The sequence below is a fragment of the Marmota marmota genome, unplaced genomic scaffold (assembly GCF_001458135.2).
Source record: "Marmota marmota marmota unplaced genomic scaffold, marMar, whole genome shotgun sequence".
Taxonomy (NCBI): Eukaryota; Metazoa; Chordata; class Mammalia; order Rodentia; family Sciuridae; genus Marmota; species Marmota marmota.
Window position 1 is genome coordinate 7,267,201 of NW_025999905.1, and position 22,828 is coordinate 7,290,028.

The 22,828-nt window shown below is 33.9% G+C and overlaps 1 protein-coding gene across 9 annotated transcripts in view; it reads right to left on the reverse strand.

The window, feature by feature from the left end:
* The window catches only part of Dgkb (diacylglycerol kinase beta), a 747,732-nt gene that overhangs the window by 575,268 nt on the left and 149,636 nt on the right, over positions 1-22,828 (reverse strand). The window lies entirely within an intron of this gene.

The following is a 22,828-nucleotide window of genomic DNA, read 5'->3' on the forward strand; positions in this document are numbered from 1 at the left end:
GGGGGGTGGGGGGCGGCTCTGCCCCTCAGCAGGCCGCTGGGCCTGTTCTGTGGGTGGTCACAGTTCCGTCTACCTTGCCGGCGCAGGGGGAGGGGGCGGCTCTGCCTCTCAGCAGGCCGTTGCTCTTCTTCTGCCGGTGGGTCGCAGGCCCGCCTACCTTGCAGGCACTCCTTCCATTTTAGAAGAGTGGTTTTTTTTTTTAGTTTTTTTTTTTCTGCTTGAATAGACACAGTCTGTATGTCAATTTGCTTTCACTGCATATAATATTCTACCAAAGCTATGATCCTTATCCTCATCTGACCTACACAATGCCTTATCCATCATCATGTTATTCTACACAGTCTTGATTCTCATCAGAGAACTCATTCATGGAAGAAGTAGTACAGCAATGGGTCCATTATAATTGCTGTCAAATTTGGGAATATCCACCATTTCTTATGGTCCTTTGAAATTAAGAGTTTGCTTTTTTATTATAAATTAAAGACTATTAAGATTATTTTAGTCATTTCTAGTATTGATTCAGTTTCCAATTTGTACAATCACTGCCACCAATAATACCACCATTGAAAAAAATGATATAATGGCCTTTCAAAGATTTAGTTATAATGTCAGGTTGGTGGCAAAACATGCTATTTCTATGAGTGACCCACTAGCAAAAATTTTGCTTCCTGGTCTCATGGGTTTCTGCTCTATTCACCTAGAAGTCTCCGTTTCAGAGGGAGAAATGCTTCCACCTGAAGATACAACCTTTCCATTGAACTTGAAGACTACTACCCCATCATGTAAGATTTTGACATCTTTGAATCAACAGGAAAGAAGGGAGTTATAATGCTGACTAGGGTGATTGATCCTGACTATGAAGAGGAAATTGAACTATTCCACAGTGAAAGTAAGAATGAGCATTTGTGTAATACAGAAGATCCCTTAGGGCATCCCTCAGTATTAACAGGCTTGTTGACGTCAATGAAAAACTACAATGAGTCAACACAGGTAGGAAATAGTAATAGCCCTGACCTTTCAGGATTAGTGGTTTGGGTCACATCACCAGGTAAAGAATCATGACTAGCTGAGGTACTTTATGACCATAAAGGGATGACAGCATGGAGACTGGAAGAAGGTAGTTATAAGTGACAACTATAACCAAGTAACCAGTTATGGAAATAAGAAAGCAAAGACTGTAAATGTTATGATTTTCCCCTCCTTGTTTTACTATTACTATGTATGCATGCATTTGTTCCCATTTCTGTTCTCTTATATTATACCATTAGATGTCTTGATTTTATATCATAGTATTGTTAATTTTACATCATAATACTTAATTTATGAAATATCATGAAGAATAAACATCACTCAAGGACTTCACTTTCTCTTCTGGAGAGAGGTGAGTGCAATTGTGTTTCCATACAGGATAGTTGCACCATGTAAGGGAGACTTATGACCATATTATTGGTTTTAATTTCAAGGTGGGTATATGAGTGCCAAGTTGGCATGGGGTGGACTTGTGATGGTTAGTTTTACATGTCAAATGTATTGGCCTTGGGGTGTCCAGATTGATATTTATTTCTCAGTGTGTCTAAGGAATGTTTCGAGATTAACACTTGAATCAATGAACTCATGAAGAAGATTTCTCTTCCCAGTTTGAGTATCATCCAATCCATTGAGGTCCTCAATAGAACAAGATAAAGGAAGGAGGAATTCACAAACCCTCTTTTTTTTTTTTTGTTCCCTTATATACCATATTGACCCAGACCATTTTATCTCATCTTCTCCAGTCCTTAGATAGCTATTCACACCATTGTTTCCCCTGATTCCCAAGCCTTTGATCTCAGACTGAATTATACCACCGGTTGTTCTAGGGCATCAGCTTTCAGAGAGCAGATCATGGCACTTCTCAATCTCCATAATCTTTTGAGTCAATTCTTCATAATAGATCTTACTCCCCCCCACACACTTCCCCTCCCCTCCTTCTCTCTCTCTCTCTCTCTCTCTCTCTCTCTCTCCACACATCCTCAACTGTTTCTGTTTTTTTTTTGAGACTCTAATAAAAAATATATAATATTATAATTGCTGTCAAATTTGGGAATATCTACCATTTCTTATGGTCCTTTGAAATTAAGAGTTTGCTTTTTTATTTTAAATTAAAGACTATTAAGATTGTTTTAGTCATTTCTAGGATTGATTTTGTTTCCAATTTGCACAATCACTGCCACCAATAATACCACAATTCAATTGTAAATGACAAATCATGACTGCAAATCCTTTCTGACGTTCACTTACAGTCTCTTTTGTTATTAATTTTAGAAAACAATATTTTTTTCTGCTAATGTTCAATGCAATTAGCAGGCTACAGTAGAATGTATGACATTTCAATTGGTAGATCCACCAAAATCTCAGCAGCTTAAAGTCTGTGGTATGTTTTTGGATCCTTAGCCTATTTTTTTTTTTAATTGAAGATGTTACAACATATTATTTTTAATTCCTGTGAGTTTTTCCAGACATTAAAAAATATTTTCTTGTTAACATTCCTAATATAATTTAATTTTTTTAAAACAATGCTGATTTGAAGTTTTACCAAATTAAAATGGATTTTAATACAATTCTACTAGTAAAATTTAACAACTAAAAACTTTGGAGGAAAAAATCATGAGTACCTATGAAACTACATGAATTTAGCAAATGTCAAAATGGATGCATTTTTCTTTAGTTCATTTGTAAAAATCAACATAAAATTATAGATCTACTAAAACATGTGTACACATTCCTCTCATCCTCACTGAAAATAACCATATTTCTAAAACTAGAGTGATTCTTCACCATCCCAATTTTTCATACATTTGCTGAATATTTATTAATATAGAGACTACTTATTGGAATGAATGTTTTCATTCATTAAATAAATTTTCTCACAAACTAAAAACAGAAAATTAACTATATTGTTTTTTAAAGTTTGAGGGTAATAATGCTATAACAAGTAAAGCAGATGAAAACTATTTGGAGACTATAAACTGGGAGTAGGATGTAATTTAAATAGAGGACAGAATGTGTGCCTCTTGGGAAGCAGTTATCTGAGCAAAAACTTGAAGGAGAGATTTATTTTCCTCAATAATTATTACATTGGTTTGGATCTCCATATACAAAGATAAATATATGCATTTCTTATTAAGGCTTTTGTGTTTAATACTTTAACATTCATATTGCTATACTAGTGCTATATGTGTGCAAAACATGTGCAAATAGTGACTAATCACTATAATTTACCTACATGTCTCCTGTCATTATTTTATTTTCATTTATTTATTGTATGCTTCTTATTAGTACTTGGTAGATTTTTAACATCAAATGACCTTCCTTTTCTTCAAGACCCATGTTCTAACACATGTAACATCTTCTTTATAGATACACAGTGTCCTGACTATTTTCCTACAGTACTTTGTAAGAGTCACATCTTCTTATTGTAAGCAATGAATATCTATTATATCTACCTACTTGACAGACACAAGCTGCCCTCCATTTTATGGCAGCACATCAATTTCCTTTAAAAATTCCCTTTGTTCCATAGCCATAGGGATGAGCACTTAACTTAGGTCTGGGCAATTTGATGTAAGACATTGGTTGCAAGGATGAGCAAATGTGCTGAGACACCTGTTAGCATCATTAGCTCCAGAAATTTCTCTCAGCCATTAGAAATAATGATAGCTCTTTCTGCTAGGATTGCAAAGTAGTAGGGGATTCACCTAATACTGTTGGGGTCATGCTGCTAACAGAAGTAAAGACAATGAAGTTCTTGGGGAGAAAATCAGAACTAAGAGAAACAAAAATTCTTGAGGACATAAAGCTAAGCCAGAGACGGAAACAGTCCTGGAACTTTTCAGATGAGTCAATAAATTCTGTGTCTCTCTTTCCAGTAGTTAGTTAGAGTTTGGTTTCTCCCTAACTGTAAGAGTTCTCTCATGGGTCATATAATGTAATGGCCTGTTCTCTTCTTTGAATCACCTACTATATGGTAGATAGTATATGTTCCTTGAGGACAAGGTCGTATCTCATTAACCATTTTATGTTCTGTTCCTAATGTAATGCCCAATTCAACTATTTAATAAAAAACAATAAATGAAAATTAGATCAAGAAGTTATTTTCATAGATAAGTTGCTATAGTAAATAATTATTAATAATTAATGGATAATTTATCTATAATTCTAGTTAAATATCTTGAGTTGGCAGAAAGTATATGTTATGTTTATTCCATTCTCCTCTATGGTAAATCATTATGAAGAACAGGAATACTGGAATTGAAAAAAAACAGCTATCAATTATGGTGTCAAATCACATTGATAAGATCAGTATTGATGCACATCAGTAATAATATAGATGAGGTAGAAAGGGTTGGACTTGAACCTGACTTTTACCAGAGATATCTCATATATACTTTAGACCACATCTCACTTTAGACCACATGTATGAAAGTAAGCAATAGGTCTGTTACTCTGTCTCTGTCATAGAAGTTTCTGCTTTTTTGGATAATATCATCTACCAGATATGCCATGGTAGAGAAGAGTTGAGTATTATTGCTTTAGAGCATCTCCATCTGATAATAGTTTTTTATTGTTTTGTTTTTTATATAAAAAATGTTGTTTTGAAAATCATGCCCTCAAACTAGCTCTGACAACTATAATATTTTGTGATATTTATTTATATTTCTTCTGTATGCATACATGCTTTGGTACTGTTTTAAAATAATTACACATTATGGCATCTCTTCCATATATTCTTCAATATGCAACTTCTAGGAATAAGGATATACTTTACAAAACAATAATTAAATTTATCAAAACACCTAAAAATAATTGGTAGCATTCATAATCTAATATCCAAATTATATACTAATAACTTCAGTTGTCATACAAATACTCATTAGAGGTTCCTTTTAAAAATAAATCCATCCATTGCAAATGCTTCTTTTTATTCTAGAACAATAGGACTCCTGTGAGTGATGTTTATATATTTAAAACATCATTTCCTGATTACTCCCCAAAATATTTGTGCCAAAAATGTTTTTATTTTGCTACATATAAGATCATATTATAAAGTAATTATGTTCTTAAAGAAGATGAGTCCCCAAACAAGTAATAAATAATTAGCAATATGAAGAAGGCAAATTGATTAGCAAGTTGGAATGGTTGTTGAAAAGATGAATAGAACCTAAGTTATGTTAAACAAAATAAGCCAAACTAAGAATTTGAAGGGTTATTGGTTTTCTTTTATATGTGGAAGCTAGAGGGAAAAAATGTGGAAAAGAGGCAGATCTCATGAAAATAGAAAGAAGACTAATAGAGTAGAGGAAGAAGACCAGAGGGAGTGAGGGAGGGAAGAAAAGGAGAGGCACTAAGGAATGAAATTCACAAAATTATTTTTGGGGCATGCATGAAAACAAAAAACTTCACTCTTATGTATAACTATAATATACCACTAAAATTATAAAAATAAGTTAAAAATAAATAAAAATACAAAAAATAGAAAAATATGGAATACTATTCAAGAACTCTGCATTAATACTTCCTAAGTCTTCATCACTCTCCACCAAAACTCTGAAGAGTACAATTGAAATATAAGAAGATAAAATTAACTAGGGGTATAAAAAAGATTTCACTGTCAGGAGTTAATAAGAATAGACTCGAGGCACTGAGCTTGAATCTGTAGACAATAAAGGAGTGTATAATAAAGAATGAAGATGATGAATAATTGAAGAAAAATGAGTCTAGCAGAAGAGATTACCAAAGGAAGTAAAACATGGATATTAGCTGCTAGAGTAACACAGGTAGACTGATGAGAGTGGAATATTTGCTTTTAATTCAGTTTTCCTATTGCCAGCAAATGGCCAGAGGATCTTCATGAGATAGTGGAAATAACTATGCTAGGATAAAAATGTTCCAGGTGATCAACGGAGACTCATCACTAAACAGTTTTATAACCCTGTACAACTCAAGAAACATGCCTCACCCTTAAAATCCTCAGTTGAAAACTGGGAGGGCAAAAGGGATGACAGTTGAAAGGATGGCTCCAGATCCCTCTCAATTCTGGAAGGCCTCTGTCATATCAACCCTCCTCCATTTATCCTTGAAGTTGCTTCAAGTTCCCAAATGATGAGGAAATTAAAACATTTATTTTTAACAGCAGTTAAAAATAACATAAAAAACTAAACTCATGAAGGTGAGAACTTTAGTGGAGGCTGAGTTTTCTCCATAGCTATTGAGTAAAAGTATAATAAAAGTATTTAAAAATAAAACAGGCAGCAGAAATGAAATTGTGATTTAATTTACAGTAATTCTAATACTTAACTGCAAACTATAGGTTCTAGGAGTTCTCAAAAGAAATACTAAAAAGGGTCTATGTTTTCAAGGTCATATCAAAAAGAGTGAGTGAAACATCAAGTCAAGGCTCACAAAGGGAGTTATCATCACACAGAGAGCATAGGTGGCGATTGTATTTGAACTTCCATCCATGTGAGAACTTTAGAACGTTACCAAGGAACAAATTTGGTGTCCTTCAAAAAGTTTCTGCTAATGAAGAATGCATAACATTAAGAGATTTGTTTATGCCAGAATTTTTTTTCTTAAGTTATAAGTTAATGTCTTCCAGAAAATCAAATGATGCATCTGCCTTACAAACAGATCTCGCATCAACTTTCTACAATAACTGGACCAATGATGCAGCAGTGTTTTGGATACTAAGGGGGAAAGGGGGCAGAAAAATTAAAAACTAGCATATGTCATTTTCCTTAAGAAAACTAGGTTCTTCTCACTTTAGACCACATGTATGAAAGTGAGCAATGGATCCCGTTACTCAGCCATCCCCAGGTGCATTTTGGGGCTATCAAGGTGTTGTGTTAACATGAAGAAAGCATATCTCTGCTAGATTTCCAATCTGAAATTTCTAGGATTGAATTTACTTCCCTAATTTCCACTAAATCTGGTACATAAAAATGTCAGGTTTAACCATGTGTGAGTCCTTCAATTCCTTTAGGTCACTGAGATGCCACATAGTTTCTTCTCTTAATTTGTAACTTTTTTCTAGACACTTGAAAAAAAAACATGTATATTGCAAGCATGAATGACTTAGAATAATTAGAAATTGGCCTGAAACTAAGAAAGGTTAATTAAGGGCTAGATCAGTTGTCTTTCCTGTTTTTCTTTCATTAGATTTCTGATAGAATGTAGAGTTTTTCTTTCTAATAGAACAAATAAATCTACTCTATGGTCATTTAAATATTTTCTGCCCTGTATTTTTTATTCAGACTCCACTATATCCTTCTAAAGTCATTCTTTAATATGAAATCATTTCACATGAAGAAATATTAGCATACTGAATTCCAAAAATTAAAAATGTCTCTAGAATATTCTGAACTACAACTCCCAGGGTCCCAAACAAATTATCCCCATTTCACATTTTCTGTTGGAATCTATCTTGTCAAATACCCTAGGCTTCAATCTTTCAGCCCTCTTCACTCTATTAATTCTTCTCTTGGCTCCCACATGCGAACTATTTTTGGTATAAAAACTCATTTTTAAGGCAATATAATTTCAACAACTAAAATGCCATGTGTGCTTGGTTAGGTTAAATTTAGCCTTGTGAAATTGCATTGTAGCAATTTTGTAGCATCAGTAAATTCTTCCCCTATCTCCAGTTCCCTTTTATCACCAACCCACAACTATCATAGCACTATGATTTCTTCCCTTCTAGTAAGTATGGCTTTGAGGACATATGATCCAAACCAAGGAGAAAAGTAAACAGAATAATGTACTAACTATGATCTAAAAATAGGCAAGGAGGGTTCACCAAATCCAGACAAACAAGGCTCATAGAAAAAGTTGACTGTTCTCTGACTTCTTCGGTGCCCTATTTAGACTAAGACCATTCAAAGACTTGTGAAAAGCATATGATAATTTTATTAATAACTAGAACTCTTCTAAGGACGAATTGCCTGAATTTCTAGCACATTCAGAATTTTTTACTTCCACCAATTCCCATTAGCAAGTATTAGAAGGAAAGGAAGTGATATATAGATAAGCAATTCTAAATAATTCAACATTTAATTTTTGCTTCTGTTGCAGTAAACTACTCTCATCCATATACCTATGAGGCATATTTCCCCAACTTTCTGCTACTGTGGTTGCTCTTGGAAATTAAAGCTACCCCATAAATGAAGAACAGTAACAGAGAAATGCTGCAGCATAACTGTACCAGGATGTTTGTGCCTGAAGTGTCACCAGAATGGAGGGACAGAGCAGTTTATGGCCACCAGATACCTTCTTCTTGGGGAGCAGCTATTTCATCTCTCTCATTTAACCATTCTGCTTTACCTTGCATTCCCTTTGTCTACCATAAACTATATAATAGGACTTTAATTTTGTACTCAAAATAAGATTACATGCAATTTATTTGAAAAAAAATTCTAGATTTATTGTCATGACTTAATCCTGCCACCATATTTCATGTTTCTAAACTTTCCCATTTGGTGTCTTTTCTCATAAATAATATTCTCTTTGAATCTTTAATTATTTTCCAAAAATTCTTCATTAAGTTATCTTCATTAATTATAATCCAGTAGTTACATTATTTAAACATTTTTGTTGGTATGGTCCTAGAACTAAGAACTGAATTATTTAGTTATATTTTCATGTTATATATTTGATTTTAGTGAATAATTTTGGAAATTTTTCTTCTATCACTACATTTTAAACATGTTTTAGTAATATAGTTATGCATGATTCTAGTGTTCATTCTTAATCTTTTTTATGCCATGAATTTTCCTCACCTCTGAATTTTTTTTTTTATTAATTGTTGGAGAACCAACGTGAATATCACAAATTAATTCCTCAATATTCTTTCTCAAATGTGTATTCCATCAGAACTTGAGATTGGCTGTGATACACAATTCTGTTCAATGGACTGTGAGAGTATATCTTGGGAGAAAAATACCTTCTTTCATAAAACACAGCTTCAAGAAATTTTGTCTTTTTTTCAGCCTCTGTATATTGGATGTGACTGTTACCTTTTTGCCAGAGGTCAAACCAGTGCCAAGAATAGCAAAGTAAAGTGATGGGAAATCCAGAATACTTAATGATAACATTGAGCTATTTTTATCAACTCTGAACTGTGAAGTGGGAAATGATGTGTGTATAAATATACATGAAGATAAATATGTATATATCATAGCCACTTTGAGTCAGGATTTATGATACTGCATCTTCTTCCACCAAGATTGACATTTTACCACCTGTGTTTCTCAACTCTTACTCACCTTGGTGCCTGGAAGTTATTGCAGCAATCACTGATGTTGGTTTAGTTTCTAGCTGATGGTAGGTAGATTTGTGCTCACCTACCAGAGGAGCAAATGAATGAAGAACATGAACGATGGAATCAGGCAAATCCAAGGGCCATTTCTACCTGCACATTAAAGATGTGCTGTCCCTCTTAACCTTAATTTTCTTGGTCAAGTAAATAATACAATCTTGTAAATTTGAGAGGATGATCAAAGGGAATAATGTGAGAAAAGGAATCAGTGAATGTTTTACACATGATAGATATTGCTTATTATTATAGGATGATTATATATATTTTCTGTCAATACTTTGATTGTAATAAACAACTCCAAACCAATATATGCTCACAATAACAATAACTTCCTTCTTCTACAAATGTCATTCAGGGATGAATATCTGAAGATAAATCTGGCTTTATGTTCTACACAGCTAGTAGGACATGCTTAACACATAAAGTGTCTATTAATATGTTTTTCTGAATGTATGATGTTCCTTACATAATATGTGTCAATATTTTTCCCTCTTTTCAAATTGATACTAAAGTTCAGACTTAGTCTCAGTTTTTGAGACTTTGAGAAATAACTAAGCTAAAGAGTTTTCTGAAGCCCATATCCAGGTTGCTTTACTTTGATTAGATTCTCTCTTGGGGATCTTAACATAGCCCCATCACACACAAATGAGACAATGTCATTGTGATACCTTATGTTCTTCATCCCACTAAGAACATATCTCAAATTTTGACAAATGTTGCAAGTCATGACCAGTAATACAAGAAATAAGAATTAATTTACAAAAAGTCCAAGCTCAAAATTTGGTTTTAATTGAAAAGAGAAGGAAGAAATCCAGCCAGATATTATCATATTTAAAAAAAAGTCAAACAACTAAATAGGAATAAAAACATCTAAAGTTAAGAGACCAACTGTAACAAAATAATCAAGGAGAAACTTGATTATCTTTCAATTAAGAAACTGAAAAAACACTGGACTTTGATTTGTAAGGATTTTTGTTGTCTTTTGAAATGTTTAATATCTTTGCTTTTGCAGAAAATTATTAATTTTTTAAAATTTGAGAGAGGTATTTTAATTAGCATTTTTATTCTTGCCAGGGAAATGCATATGTTTAATTTAAAATAAACATACGTGACACAATATTTAGATTATATTGCCAAAACCAATTGTCTACTTAGTGTCTATTCACATATTCCTGCCAAAAATATTGATAACAATGATATATTACATGGTGAAGTATATTTTTAATAACTTATTATGAAACTTAATAACACAAATTCACATGTACATGCAGAAGCACACAAATTATGGTATGATGCTGATACCAAGAATCAGTTCTGGTAACAACAACAAAAAACCAGTAGGTGTCTCATTTATCTGCCAAGCCTAATTCTGAATTTCTCTACTATGTGCTAATCTAAGAGAGAACAACCCAGATACCAACTGGGAAAAACTCCAGATTTTCCCTTGAGCACATAAATCGTGACTTCTGCTGGGAAACTGTGATAATACCAATGTTCCAGAAGATTAGAACATGAATTCTTAAGAGTCTTAAACTTCTATACACTCACTGAAGGGGGGCCCTTAACAGCTAAGCACATTTGTTTCAAAAATATCAAGGGAAACTGGGCCATTGTATAATCCTCCTACAAGTAACTATTGAAAGTAGTTTAAAGGTATTTTCCAGAAATATAAATAAAATGGATAAATCATGGGAGGCCTAATTTCTATTCATCGTTAATTCAAATACTTAACTCTGCCTCCTCTGATGCATTCAGTTCTAGAATTTTGAACCAGTAGGTGTTGATGAGAATGACAACACTCATAATAAAAAAGAAAGCAATGAATAGCCAGGTTCAGTGACTTGCTATGCTCCTGTGGCAAGGACAGAGAGCTCATTAAATTCCTGTGGTAACCCTTTCCCTTCTGCCTCTTGCTGTTTAGTCACAGTGTCTGAAAACTGGGAAAAGCTCTGAGAGGTGGATGTGAAGAATGGAATTGTAAAATAGCTGCAATATGAGTCAAACAGATGAGAACAATGACTGTCTAGAAAACAAAAAGAATACAATCCCTTCCAGTCAGATTATTTTATCAATCAAGATTCTAAATCTCTTATTTGTGAAATGGAAATTTATCCTTGCTGGTGAAGAGAAGGGAATGATGATCAAAACAATGGCATGTTAACTGCTGCTGAAACATGGCCATGGTGTGGATGTGACCTGATTATGTCCCAGCAGTTTCGGCATTGGAATTTAATCCCCACTGTTAGAGACCGAGAAGGTGGAAACTATTAACTCCAGTGTTTAGAGGCCAGACCTTTAGGAGCTGAGTAGGAATAGAAAAGATGATCATAGTGGAGTCCCCATGATTGAATACTGTTGGTTTTATAAGAAGAGGGAGAAATATCAGAAGAGACTTTGCACATGTGCTCCCTGTCTCTTGCCTGGTGATACCTGGGGACTCCCAGCAAGAAGGTCATCAACAGAAGCAGCCCCTCATTCTTGGACCTCCAGAATTGTAAACTAAAACCTCTTTTTGTTAAAAATACCCATTCTATGGTATTGTGTTATTGGCAATGAAAAAAAGACTAATACAAAGTATATTTACATTGTGATATACTCAAAATCTGTATATTAGAGATAGAGATATTTGCAGGGGATAAGAAAAAAAACAGAGAAGAGGAATTTTATGAAAGTGCAAAGACCTGAAATCAAACATTACTATAAAAGTAATCAAATTTTTGCAATTTAAAAATGAAAGTAAAATAGCAAATATTTAATTATTCATTTAAATAATTGAATGTATCTAAACTTTAGACTATTTGCTTTCTTCTTTATACTTCTTCTCTACCTACTTCCTCTGTCTCCTGCTTTCTTTCAATCTATACTCTGTAATCTCCAAATGTCAAGTGTCCATTCTCTTTTATAATCTATTTTTTGCCCAATATCTCTCATTCATTTAATGCATGAGTACCTCATGTGTATAGTTCTGGGGGAAAATGGTACACAGAGGCCTTGCCTTCAAATTATACATACTTACAATAAATAATTTCATAGACCAATAATAATAATGAGTGGTAATATAATTGCTGGACTGTGCCCCCACTATAATTATTCACATTTTACAGATAAACTGAGACACAGAGATGAAAGAACATGTCCAAAGTTGCAAATTCAAATGAATGCAGTTCAATTCTAACCATGTATTCTTGATTTCTACTCTATATGCCTTTATATATATGTACATATATACACATATAAATACATCTACAAATATATATTATATAATTTATATATATATAAATACATATTATATATAATATATAATAATATATCTACATAGAGATGTATTTACATATATATATATCATAGAGAGACATGTGTTTATATACATATGGTGTATATATATATATTATAAACTCCTTGTTGAAATACACTATGGCATAATTTGGAAAGCAGTGAAACACTACTGTACCTCAATGTTTTATAAACAAGATTTATTAGTTTGGTTTGTCTCGTTTGTGTGAGGTACAGGGATTCGAACCAAGGCCTCATGCATGCTACACTCAGACTCCCCCAGCCCCCAAAGTAGGTGGGTTAAAAAAACAAACAAACAAACAAACATGAATTTAACCTTGATGTGGAAGGTATTTTTACAGAGCCAGAATGTGTACTTTTTTATATAAAAGGTGACTGAGTCTATCTTAAAACCACAAACAATCCTTAGATAAGTGAGGATTGAATATTTCAAGGTAATTCCTACACTGAGCTGGCACCAGGCAATGTATTGAAAGAAAAAAAAATAGTACCTCTCTTCTCTATTTTCTTTTTCTTCACAAATCTATTTTAACCCCCAAATATCCCAAAACATTACATGGAGTATATGGACAATATGTGTTTTGAGGGTGGGGGTAGTGATGGCAATGATGTCCTATTTGAATGTTTATATCTATCTGAATCTCATTCTCTTTGGAATTTACATTTATTGATTATACCATCCATTTGATAATTTATTTAGCTTTATGTCTTAGTAGGTTTATTATATATATATATATATATATATATAATAAACCTACTAAGACATAAAGCTAAATAAATTATCAAATGGATGGTATAATCAATAAATGTAAATTCCAAAGAGAATGAGATTCAGATAGATATAAACATTCAAATAGGACATCATTGCCATCACTACCCCCACCCTCAAAACACATATTGTCCATATACTCCATGTAATGTTTTGGGATATTTGGGGGTTAAAATAGATTTGTGAAGAAAAAGAAAATAGAGAAGAGAGGTACTATTTTTTTTTCTTTCAATACATTGCCTGGTGCCAGCTCAGTGTAGGAATTACCTTGAAATATTCAATCCTCACTTATCTAAGGATTGTTTGTGGTTTTAAGATAGACTCAGTCACCTTTTATATAAAAAAGTACACATTCTGGCTCTGTAAAAATACCTTCCACATCAAGGTTAAATTCATGTTTGTTTGTTTGTTTGTTTTTTTAACCCACCTACTTTGGGGGCTGGGGGAGTCTGAGTGTAGCATGCATGAGGCCTTGGTTCGAATCCCTGTACCTCACACAAACGAGACAAACCAAACTAATAAATCTTGTTTATAAAACATTGAGGTACAGTAGTGTTTCACTGCTTTCCAAATTATGCCATAGTGTATTTCAACAAGGAGTTTATAATGTAGTTTGTCAAATGTTAAAAGTCTTAAAGAGATCTTGGATTTGACAGTTAGTAGTGTCTATTATAATGCATGCAAAAATGTCCTTAGATTGGGTATTTTAAAACACTTTAAATCACTTGAAACTGCTCATGTAATCAGGAAATGATGTTTTACCATTATGGTTTCCAGTGAATTAAAGTCTTATGTTAGCCAAACTTCATGAAAAATTAAAATCATTTCAAATTCAATCAAGAGAAGTACAAGAAAGCAGCAAATACTCTCAACAAGCACAGTCTATCATTGATAGGTAGTCAGAAAATGTTTGAGTGCAGTGTACGAATTGCTATGGAGTATGGTATTCTTTCTCTGCTATAACCTTTCTGTTGGATTTAAGGTAAGAAATTCTAACCCAAAATTACCATACAGATTCAACTGAGAGAAAGAAATTGGAAAAGTTTGAAGCACAATGTGGCTCTGTACTTAAATTGACCTAGTCCTACAAATTGCAGTGCATTGAAAGAATACTTTTCATCTCAAATTTTAAAGTCATTACCTCAGAACAACTCAAGTATTTGCAGTAAGTATGTTGAGGTGTCTGTCCTCTCTGTGAACATGCTCAATTAGATTCCAGGAATTTCTAGGACACTCTTTCATAGTCAGCTAGTTATTTAGGTATTTCAAAAACTGTCTATTCATACGTAAGTCAATAACATACCCATGACTAGGAATAGTGGAAATTTAAAGTCAGAAAACTTTAATTTCTATCAAAGCATATCTAATCTTCAATATAACCTTTCAATGAAGAGTAGAGTTATTTCTCCTATTTACCTTAAGTGTAATTGATTCATTTCATCCATATTTATTGAATGCCCATTATGTGTCAAATGTTCCATTCATCAGTTTGATATAGAATCATGAATAAATAAACTATCTTCAGGGATAATGGAGGATAAAAAAAATACATAAATTTACATCACATTAACTGTAGTGAATGAAGGTAATAAAGAATATATAGAGGTGGATAATTCATGGAGGAAAAACTTCAAGTAGGCAGGAGAGTCCTCAGAGAGAGATTGGCATTTACACTAAAAACTGAAAGATGAAAAGGAAACATCCTGGAAAAAAATCAAAAACACAGAAGAAGGGAGTAGAGTGTGACAAGGTCCGTGGGGCTAGTCACAGTAAACAAAAGAGAATCCTGTCGGTTGGCTTTGAAAACTGGCCAGAGATTGTCTACGTAACTTTTACAGGGAGTGTTAAGAAAACTGTATTGTACTTTTATACAGTTTGAGTTTAAGGTTTCATGCAGGGGGAATAACATATTTAGATTTATATCTTCTGAGGATTTTTCTGGCTTCTCTAATAAAAATATGTTGGTGAGAGACATGGTAGGGGGCAGGGATGGAAGATGACAAAGAAGTAAGATGCTACAGTAGTTCAGAAAAGAAATAGAGCTAACTGGGTTTACAGTAAGCACAGCATAACTTAGAATTATTTCAGAGAGTTGACCTGTTGGCAGATTATATGTTGAGACAATTCATGCGTTGAACATCTATTATAAAAAATAACTTGGTTTTTCCAAATTTATAAAATGGTGAGAGTATAATTTCAAAATGCAATAGCTAAAGGAAGAAACAGAGTTGTATTTCACTTTTTATTTTTGATGGAGAAGAAAGGGAATCAAGAATTCATTTTTTGAATTGTTAAATGTGAAATTGCAGTGAGCCATCTAATTGAAGATGTCAGCTAGATGGCTGCATATTTAGAGCTGAAGTTGAGAGAAGATTGATTTATAAATATACATTTGGGAGTTATTGTCACATATGTGGTATTTAAAGCCTTGGAACAGATGATCATATAGGAAATTAAAGTTAAATTTTAAAATGGAGAGTAATCCGGAACCAGCCAATATTTAGAGGTCATGTTGAGAAGGAAGAATTTAAAAGGGAGATTGAAGAGAAGGATCCAGAAATGAGCTAAGAAATAGGAAATTAACAGATCTGCAAGAGGAGAGATGAATATTTCAGGAAGAAATGATCAGTTATATAATATAAGTAATTTGAAGAGTTGAGGTAAAATAAGAACTGAATATTGACCATTTCAATTTTAGGATTAATGGTTTGGGGATTGCTGTTGGCAGAAGCCTGCCAGTCAGGTAAATGAAAAAGTAAATAGATAGGTCTAGTCAAGTTTCATAGGACTAGCAATTCTAGAGCACATTTTCAGGTTGATGAAAATGAAAGAGAATAGAATTAAATCAGTGAGAGGCTAGTGAAAGGGGGAACTCCTAGAGATCAATGAATATGGAAGCTACTGAGATCATGGAAGCATTAGTATAAATGATCAAAGAGATGAAAGTGTTAGCTTCTTCAACTATCCTAATAAGCACAAGCCACAAATTTAAAGACTCGATCCACTGATAATGAAGATCTATTTCAAGAAATATTTTTTTTTATATCTCAGAAATCAGGAATGTCTCCAAGTATAATACTTTTCTACTGAATACCTTAAGAAGAATTAGATGATGCAGTCCTTTTTCAGCTGAACTCACCATGGATTTAAACCAAGTTAACAATTTTTATTGTAAATAATATATTTTAAATTTAAGAGTGGAATTTATGTTTAATTATCTCATTTCATATAATTATAAGTATTCAAGATATCTTTTCACATTAAAAGAAAATTAAGTGAAAAAAAACCTATTCAAAAAATACAATTAAAAAATTAGTGAGATTTCAGTACAAACTTAACCAAATTAGATAGGCAAAAGAATTGCCAAATTAATAGATATTAAAATATGTATATAAGCTACAAAATGTAATTTTTAATCGAGTCTCCTAAATCTTATTTCTGATCTTTCAAATTGCTTCATTTTATTCCTAAAGCCAGCAGATTAAAAGTGTTTTTTGAATTTAAAAAAAATGACCTCTATGTTATACCAAACATAAGCTATATTTACTGTAACAGAGTTAATATTTGGAGGAAAACCCAGTTATTATAAAATCTAAGTAGGAGGAAAAATTTTAAATACCTCCATGATTTTAAGTTTTTAGCAAGTTTTAACTGAGAACTAAAAGAACAGATTATCCAGGCTTCATAATATCAGATTTTAAATTAACATCTGCATTGAAATATGATTATCATTTTCACTAAGATAAAAGGTAAACAATGTGTAAAATTCACTAAAGAATCTTCTATCACCAAAATAGAAACCAAAACAATAATACTCTGATAGCATAGATGTTTTCCCTGTTCCTTCCTAGTTTGCAAATTACCTGAAAGGCATAACATGCATCACCATGGCTTTTCTTCCAGATTAATTTTGTTTCTTTTCATTGATATTTTTACTCTCCCTAAAAAAAGACTAATAGATAAATTAAGTAAAGTTCCATGTTAGCTCCCTAAAAAAATACTAATAGATAAATTAAGTAAGGGTCCATGTTGGAAAATATAATAGTTCTTGATTTTGACAAGTAGGATACTTTTGTTTTCCCCAAAACTCTCTGATTAAGATAGAAAATGGAGAGCATGAGGGAGGGAAATAGGAAAAAATACTAGCGAAAAGACAGATTGGAAAAAAAAAGTGTGAGATAGATCAAATATAGCTGTTTTGTGGAATAAAATTAGCAAAATAATCTTATTCCTCATCAGAATTCAGAATGCTACCTTATATCATATAGTTAAAAAATGATGAAGATTCTCAAAATTTATTTATTATCATCAACTTGGAGGAATTTATCTGTATGAATTGCTTTCAAACAACCAAGGGGAGTTTTACCAGAGAGCAGACAACATATTAGGTTTATTTATCTTTACCCTTTTAAAAATTATTGTTGACCTGTCTTTGCCATTCAGGATCAGAGCACATGAAGTCATACAAAATATCATTTAGAGGTCCATTTTCATTGATTAAAAAAAAAATCATTCTGGTCTGGGGATGTGGCTCAAGTGGTAGCGCGCTCGCCTGGCATGTGTGCAGCCCGGGTTCGATCCTCAGCACCACATACGAACAAAGATGTTGTGTCCGCCGAAAACTAAAAAATAAAATATTAAAAATTCTCTCTCTCTCTCTCTTTCTCTTTTAAAAAAAATCAATCACTCTTAATTTTTTTCTTTTAATAATATGATTTTTTTCCATATTGACTAGTCACAAAAGGAACAGCTAATTTAGTGGAGATATATATCTCAAAATAATTTAAACACACACACACACACACACACACACACACACACCACATCCTACATCCCATGTAAGCAGAGATTTCATAGAGCATTCACTTTTCTGTGTGTGTTCCCAAGTGCTATTCAATGCCTGGCACCACACAGGCTTACATGAAGGAACTACTGTCTAGACTAGGAATGTTTCAGACAACTAAAATGTTCAATGGGCTCCCGGATTGATGCTGCTGCTCTTCAAATATACAATTTTTAAAGTTCACAGTATGAATAATCCAGGCTGTTTCTTCTCTTCTTAAAAATTACTCTCTACTGAAAGAAAAGCCATAACTGAATCCTTATGCCTGCAATATACCCATTAAGGGTATACCATAAATGGAGGATGAAGGAACACAAATATGGAAGTGCCTTAGCCTTTTTGATTCATGGCATTTTTGTCAATTGCATTTATATTACAAGTTTCCTTTGGCCCACTTACTCAATCATACCTTCAGCATTTCTTTTTCCTGCTGCTGCCTGAGGCAACCTACTTGATTTCTGCCTACATTGCTTAGGGGCTTGCACACACTAGCAGTGTTAAACTTGCAGTAAAAGTAAGAAGAGTTTCTAAGTGCTTCAACAACTTACCTGACCTTACCATCCTTCTTCCCACTGAAGCCTGGAATTGGATTCTGCCTAGGAGAAATATATTCCTCCATGGAAGCCTCTGTTTATAACCTCTGGTTATTTCATGAGCTTCTTGCTGCTTTCTGACTCCAAAATCTATAAGAACTTTCTCAAATCTACCCTAAAGTATGTATTCAAGACACTTTTAAAATTACCCTTTTCTTAGCCCAGAGGACTCCAGGCAATATCACAGTTAATATTATGTCTTCTTATTTTTTTGTATCAAGTATTTGTATCTTTTAAAAATAATTAAAATTTATGGCAGAATGAGGTTTCCTCATCCCTTTTTTTCTTTTTCTTGCTTTCTATTCTCATTTCTGTTTGGGAATAATTTGGCTGGTTTATGCTTTGTTTTTAGTTAACTATCACCCCCCAAATAGGACATCAAGATCTAGCATAGCAGAGTGATTAAATGCATGGATGCTGGAAATTATCCACCTGATTTGAAACATGGTTCTAAAATTTATCTCTGTGACTTTAGGAAAAGTATTGAACTTTTCTGGGCTTCAATTTCCTCATCTTTATGGCAATAATAACTAATGGTCTTATAGACTTGCTTGGAGATTATTATGTTAATAAAGTTAAAGAATACACACTTAGAATAATGTAATCTATGATACACTCTCAATAAGCTTTTTATAAGTATTAGAATTATATGCCATTCAAGATATGCTCTGAGTGTTAATAAATTATCAGTATTAACCATTTGGCTTGTCTTAAAAATGCACTAGGCTGAACATTCTAAAATAGACTCAATGAACTATCTTTTGCTAACATTTTTGCTAATATAGGATAACTCCATGAATAATAAATAGCTGACCCATACTACACAGGACACCAAAATAATGGTCTTGCCAGCTTTGACTTTGCAAGGCTCAGGCAGGTTGGAGCCAAGATGTTGCAAATGACTACAAAAAGGAACAGGAAGGGAAACAGGAGAAGGTCACAAAACAAATGAGCAGAAATATATTCCTCCATGGAAGCCTCTGTTCATAACCTCTGGTTATTTCATTCTTTGTACTCTAGATATGCCCCATTATTTGTACTCTAAATGTGCTTTTGTTCAACTACTCGTAGTATTACAGTCTTTGTGGAACAGAGCGTGGACCTGGACTCCCTTCAAAAATTGTGTAGAGTAATAAATAGTATGAAAACTGTCGGAGAAAACATTTTCAAAGATTTCTGACCTGTGGAAAGGCTCCTCCTAAATCTATGCATACCATAGATAGTCCCAGAAGCCTCTACTGTGGCATTTACACTGATGATAGAGATGTGCAGAACACTTTGAGAAAATAATACCAACAATATGGGAACAATTAGAACTCCAATAGTAAACTTGCTGAAGGAACTTAAACACTGAAAAGGCTTCTACTCCAATGTCAGGATCAAGTTTTACTAATGTGTGTTAGAAATAAATAAATTTCCTGCAGAAAGCATTGGGTAAAGTCATATGGTGTAGAATAACTTATCCAGTATTTAATATGCAATGGTCACAGAGAAATTTGGGGATTCTTTATGGAGAAGAAATGTCCATGAAGGGTGTGGTAGAGCTGCAGGAGCCTATGTCACATTTAAGTCATCCACATGTAGGCTCTGCTCTGTGTGAACACTGAGGGATAAGTAGCATGATTTCTGCTCCATGTCACCAGGTGTTGAAATCTCAAAAATATCTAGTGAGACTATCAAGAAATATCTGGGAATAAAAATGTGAATAAGCCATATTATAACAGAATTATGGAATCTGAAATATTTGTGAAATATATGGCAGTTCAAATGTCAGCTTTGAGGTGGAGAATGGAGAATCTTGGAGAAAGTGGCAGTACCTCTGTTATACTGAGTCTGTGGAGTTTACAGTTCAGAAAGCAAATATTCAACATGCTAGAGAATGCCATGAAGCATATATAAGCCCCTGACCACCTAATTAAGAGAACATAGAATGTATGTAATTTTGTGATATACTGTGACATTTTTACAGTGGACACAAGAGAGGACAATTTAGCATAAACAGTTGACAATCAAGTGCTGGTAGGAGCAATATATGGCCCAGTGCCAACCTCTGCCAGCCAACATCAATCTCCCTAAGATGTCTAGCATCCTTGTGATTTTAATTAATTTAGACAGAAGCAAGAAGAGAAGTCAGAGGTTAAGGAAAACTAGGAAAAAATAGAAATAGTTCAAGAGGCATGAATGATATGTCATCACAGAAAATGTGATTGAAAGATGAGATGGTAGATGTCATGGATGGTTGGAATGAGAATTTCTAAAATCTTCACCTTTATGGATAGGGAGAGTATCATAGGCAAATTCATATGATTCCCCAAAAGGACATCCCATCTTCTGTTAGAGTACAGACTTGGGGTTGGGGGGAACTGTGACACAAGCTGGTAGATTATGTTTCCAAAGGATTCTTTCCTAGAAGTGGACAAAATTTCCTAGTATTGGATTTGGCAGGGCTGCTGATAATAGTGTCTTATTGGAGTTCCTATCTGGTGAGTCTCTGAGAAAAGTGCAAATAGTCCAAAATGTTTGCATGAAAGATGAAGATGATTCAGGACAAAGTCTCAGACAACTATTACCATTTAGTCTATTTCTCTTCAATAACTGTTGACATATCTTTCAGTTCTGTGACCACAGAAATTGATGTGTACATGGGCAGGAGTACTAAGGAGCTCCTTGAAGCTGCAGAAAAGAATGAGATCAAAGAAGTGGTACATGTGGACCAAGAACAAATCTCTAATATCTATAGGGAAATGATAAGCCATGAATATTTAATGGAATTGCATAAACATCTGGGAGACTCCCTTGTCCATGGCAAAGGTGCAGTTGCCAGCATTTCTTGATTTTTAATGTGAAACCTTTGTTTTTTCCCACTAATCCTAGTTTTGAGGTTGATTTTAAAGGCCAGTGGATTTTTTGCAATCTGGAAGAAACTGAGATGAAAATCTGGAATTCATTCATCATTTGGTGGTTGCAAAAACTCAAATAGTAACATACTTTGCTGCCAAGGTATTTATGATAACAGAAGTTAAATAGCATTCTGGACCTTCACTCACTTGAAAGGAGTTCTCAAAGCATTTTACAAAAGGGGAAATAGTGGTAAGATTGAGGCTATTTGTCCTGTTCTCTGAAACCCTTCTTTTCTGTGTTCTATAATAAAGCACTGAAAAAAAAAATCAGTTAATGGTGACTGATACTTGCAAGAAAAAGGTGTGTATTCATATGAGGTGTGTGTGTGTGTGTGTGTGTGTGTGTGAGAGAGAGAGAGAGAGAGAGAGAGAGAGAGAGAGAGAATATGCTTGTGTGTCAGGACATCTTTATTTAAATAAAATGAATGAATTAAGTCTCTTTTTCATGGGGAGGTGTGGTAAGCCGTTCTAATTGGACCGTGGCCGCCATTAGAAGATGGCGCCGGCTTCCACTGTGGCCTGTGATAAACAACTCCTAATATGGAGAATTGGCACGCAATCCCTTACCACCCTATGAGAAAGGTCCACGTGGCAGCTTAAGATTGGTATGCTGGAGGCTTTATTAGGCTGTGCTTGGGCGCTCGGCGACGGGTCACTAGAAGATGATACATGAATCAAGGCCTGAATAAACTGCTGAAAGAAGAATACTGTGTCGTGTTTTCCCTTGCCGGCGAGGGGTCGCGGCAATTGGTGGCCCGTACGGGGAATTATATTCCTCGAACCCAGGATCCAGAACTTTCAGCAGTCAGGGTGGTGCACCAGTAAGTTCCCAGGTAAGTGGGAATCCGCAAGCAAGTAGCGGGGCGCTCTCTCTGTAAATAAAGAGAGAGCGGAAAAAAGGACGCTCCTCTGTAAATAAGGAGAGAGCGGGGATTTGTACTTTCACTTTCATTATATCTTTGGAGACATTATGGGCACTGCCTCTTCGAGCCCAATTTTGTTGGCCCTAGACGGGTTGTTACGTTCAAAAGGACTTAAGGTAAAGCAGAGCACTTTGCAGATGTTTTTGAGAGAAGCTGA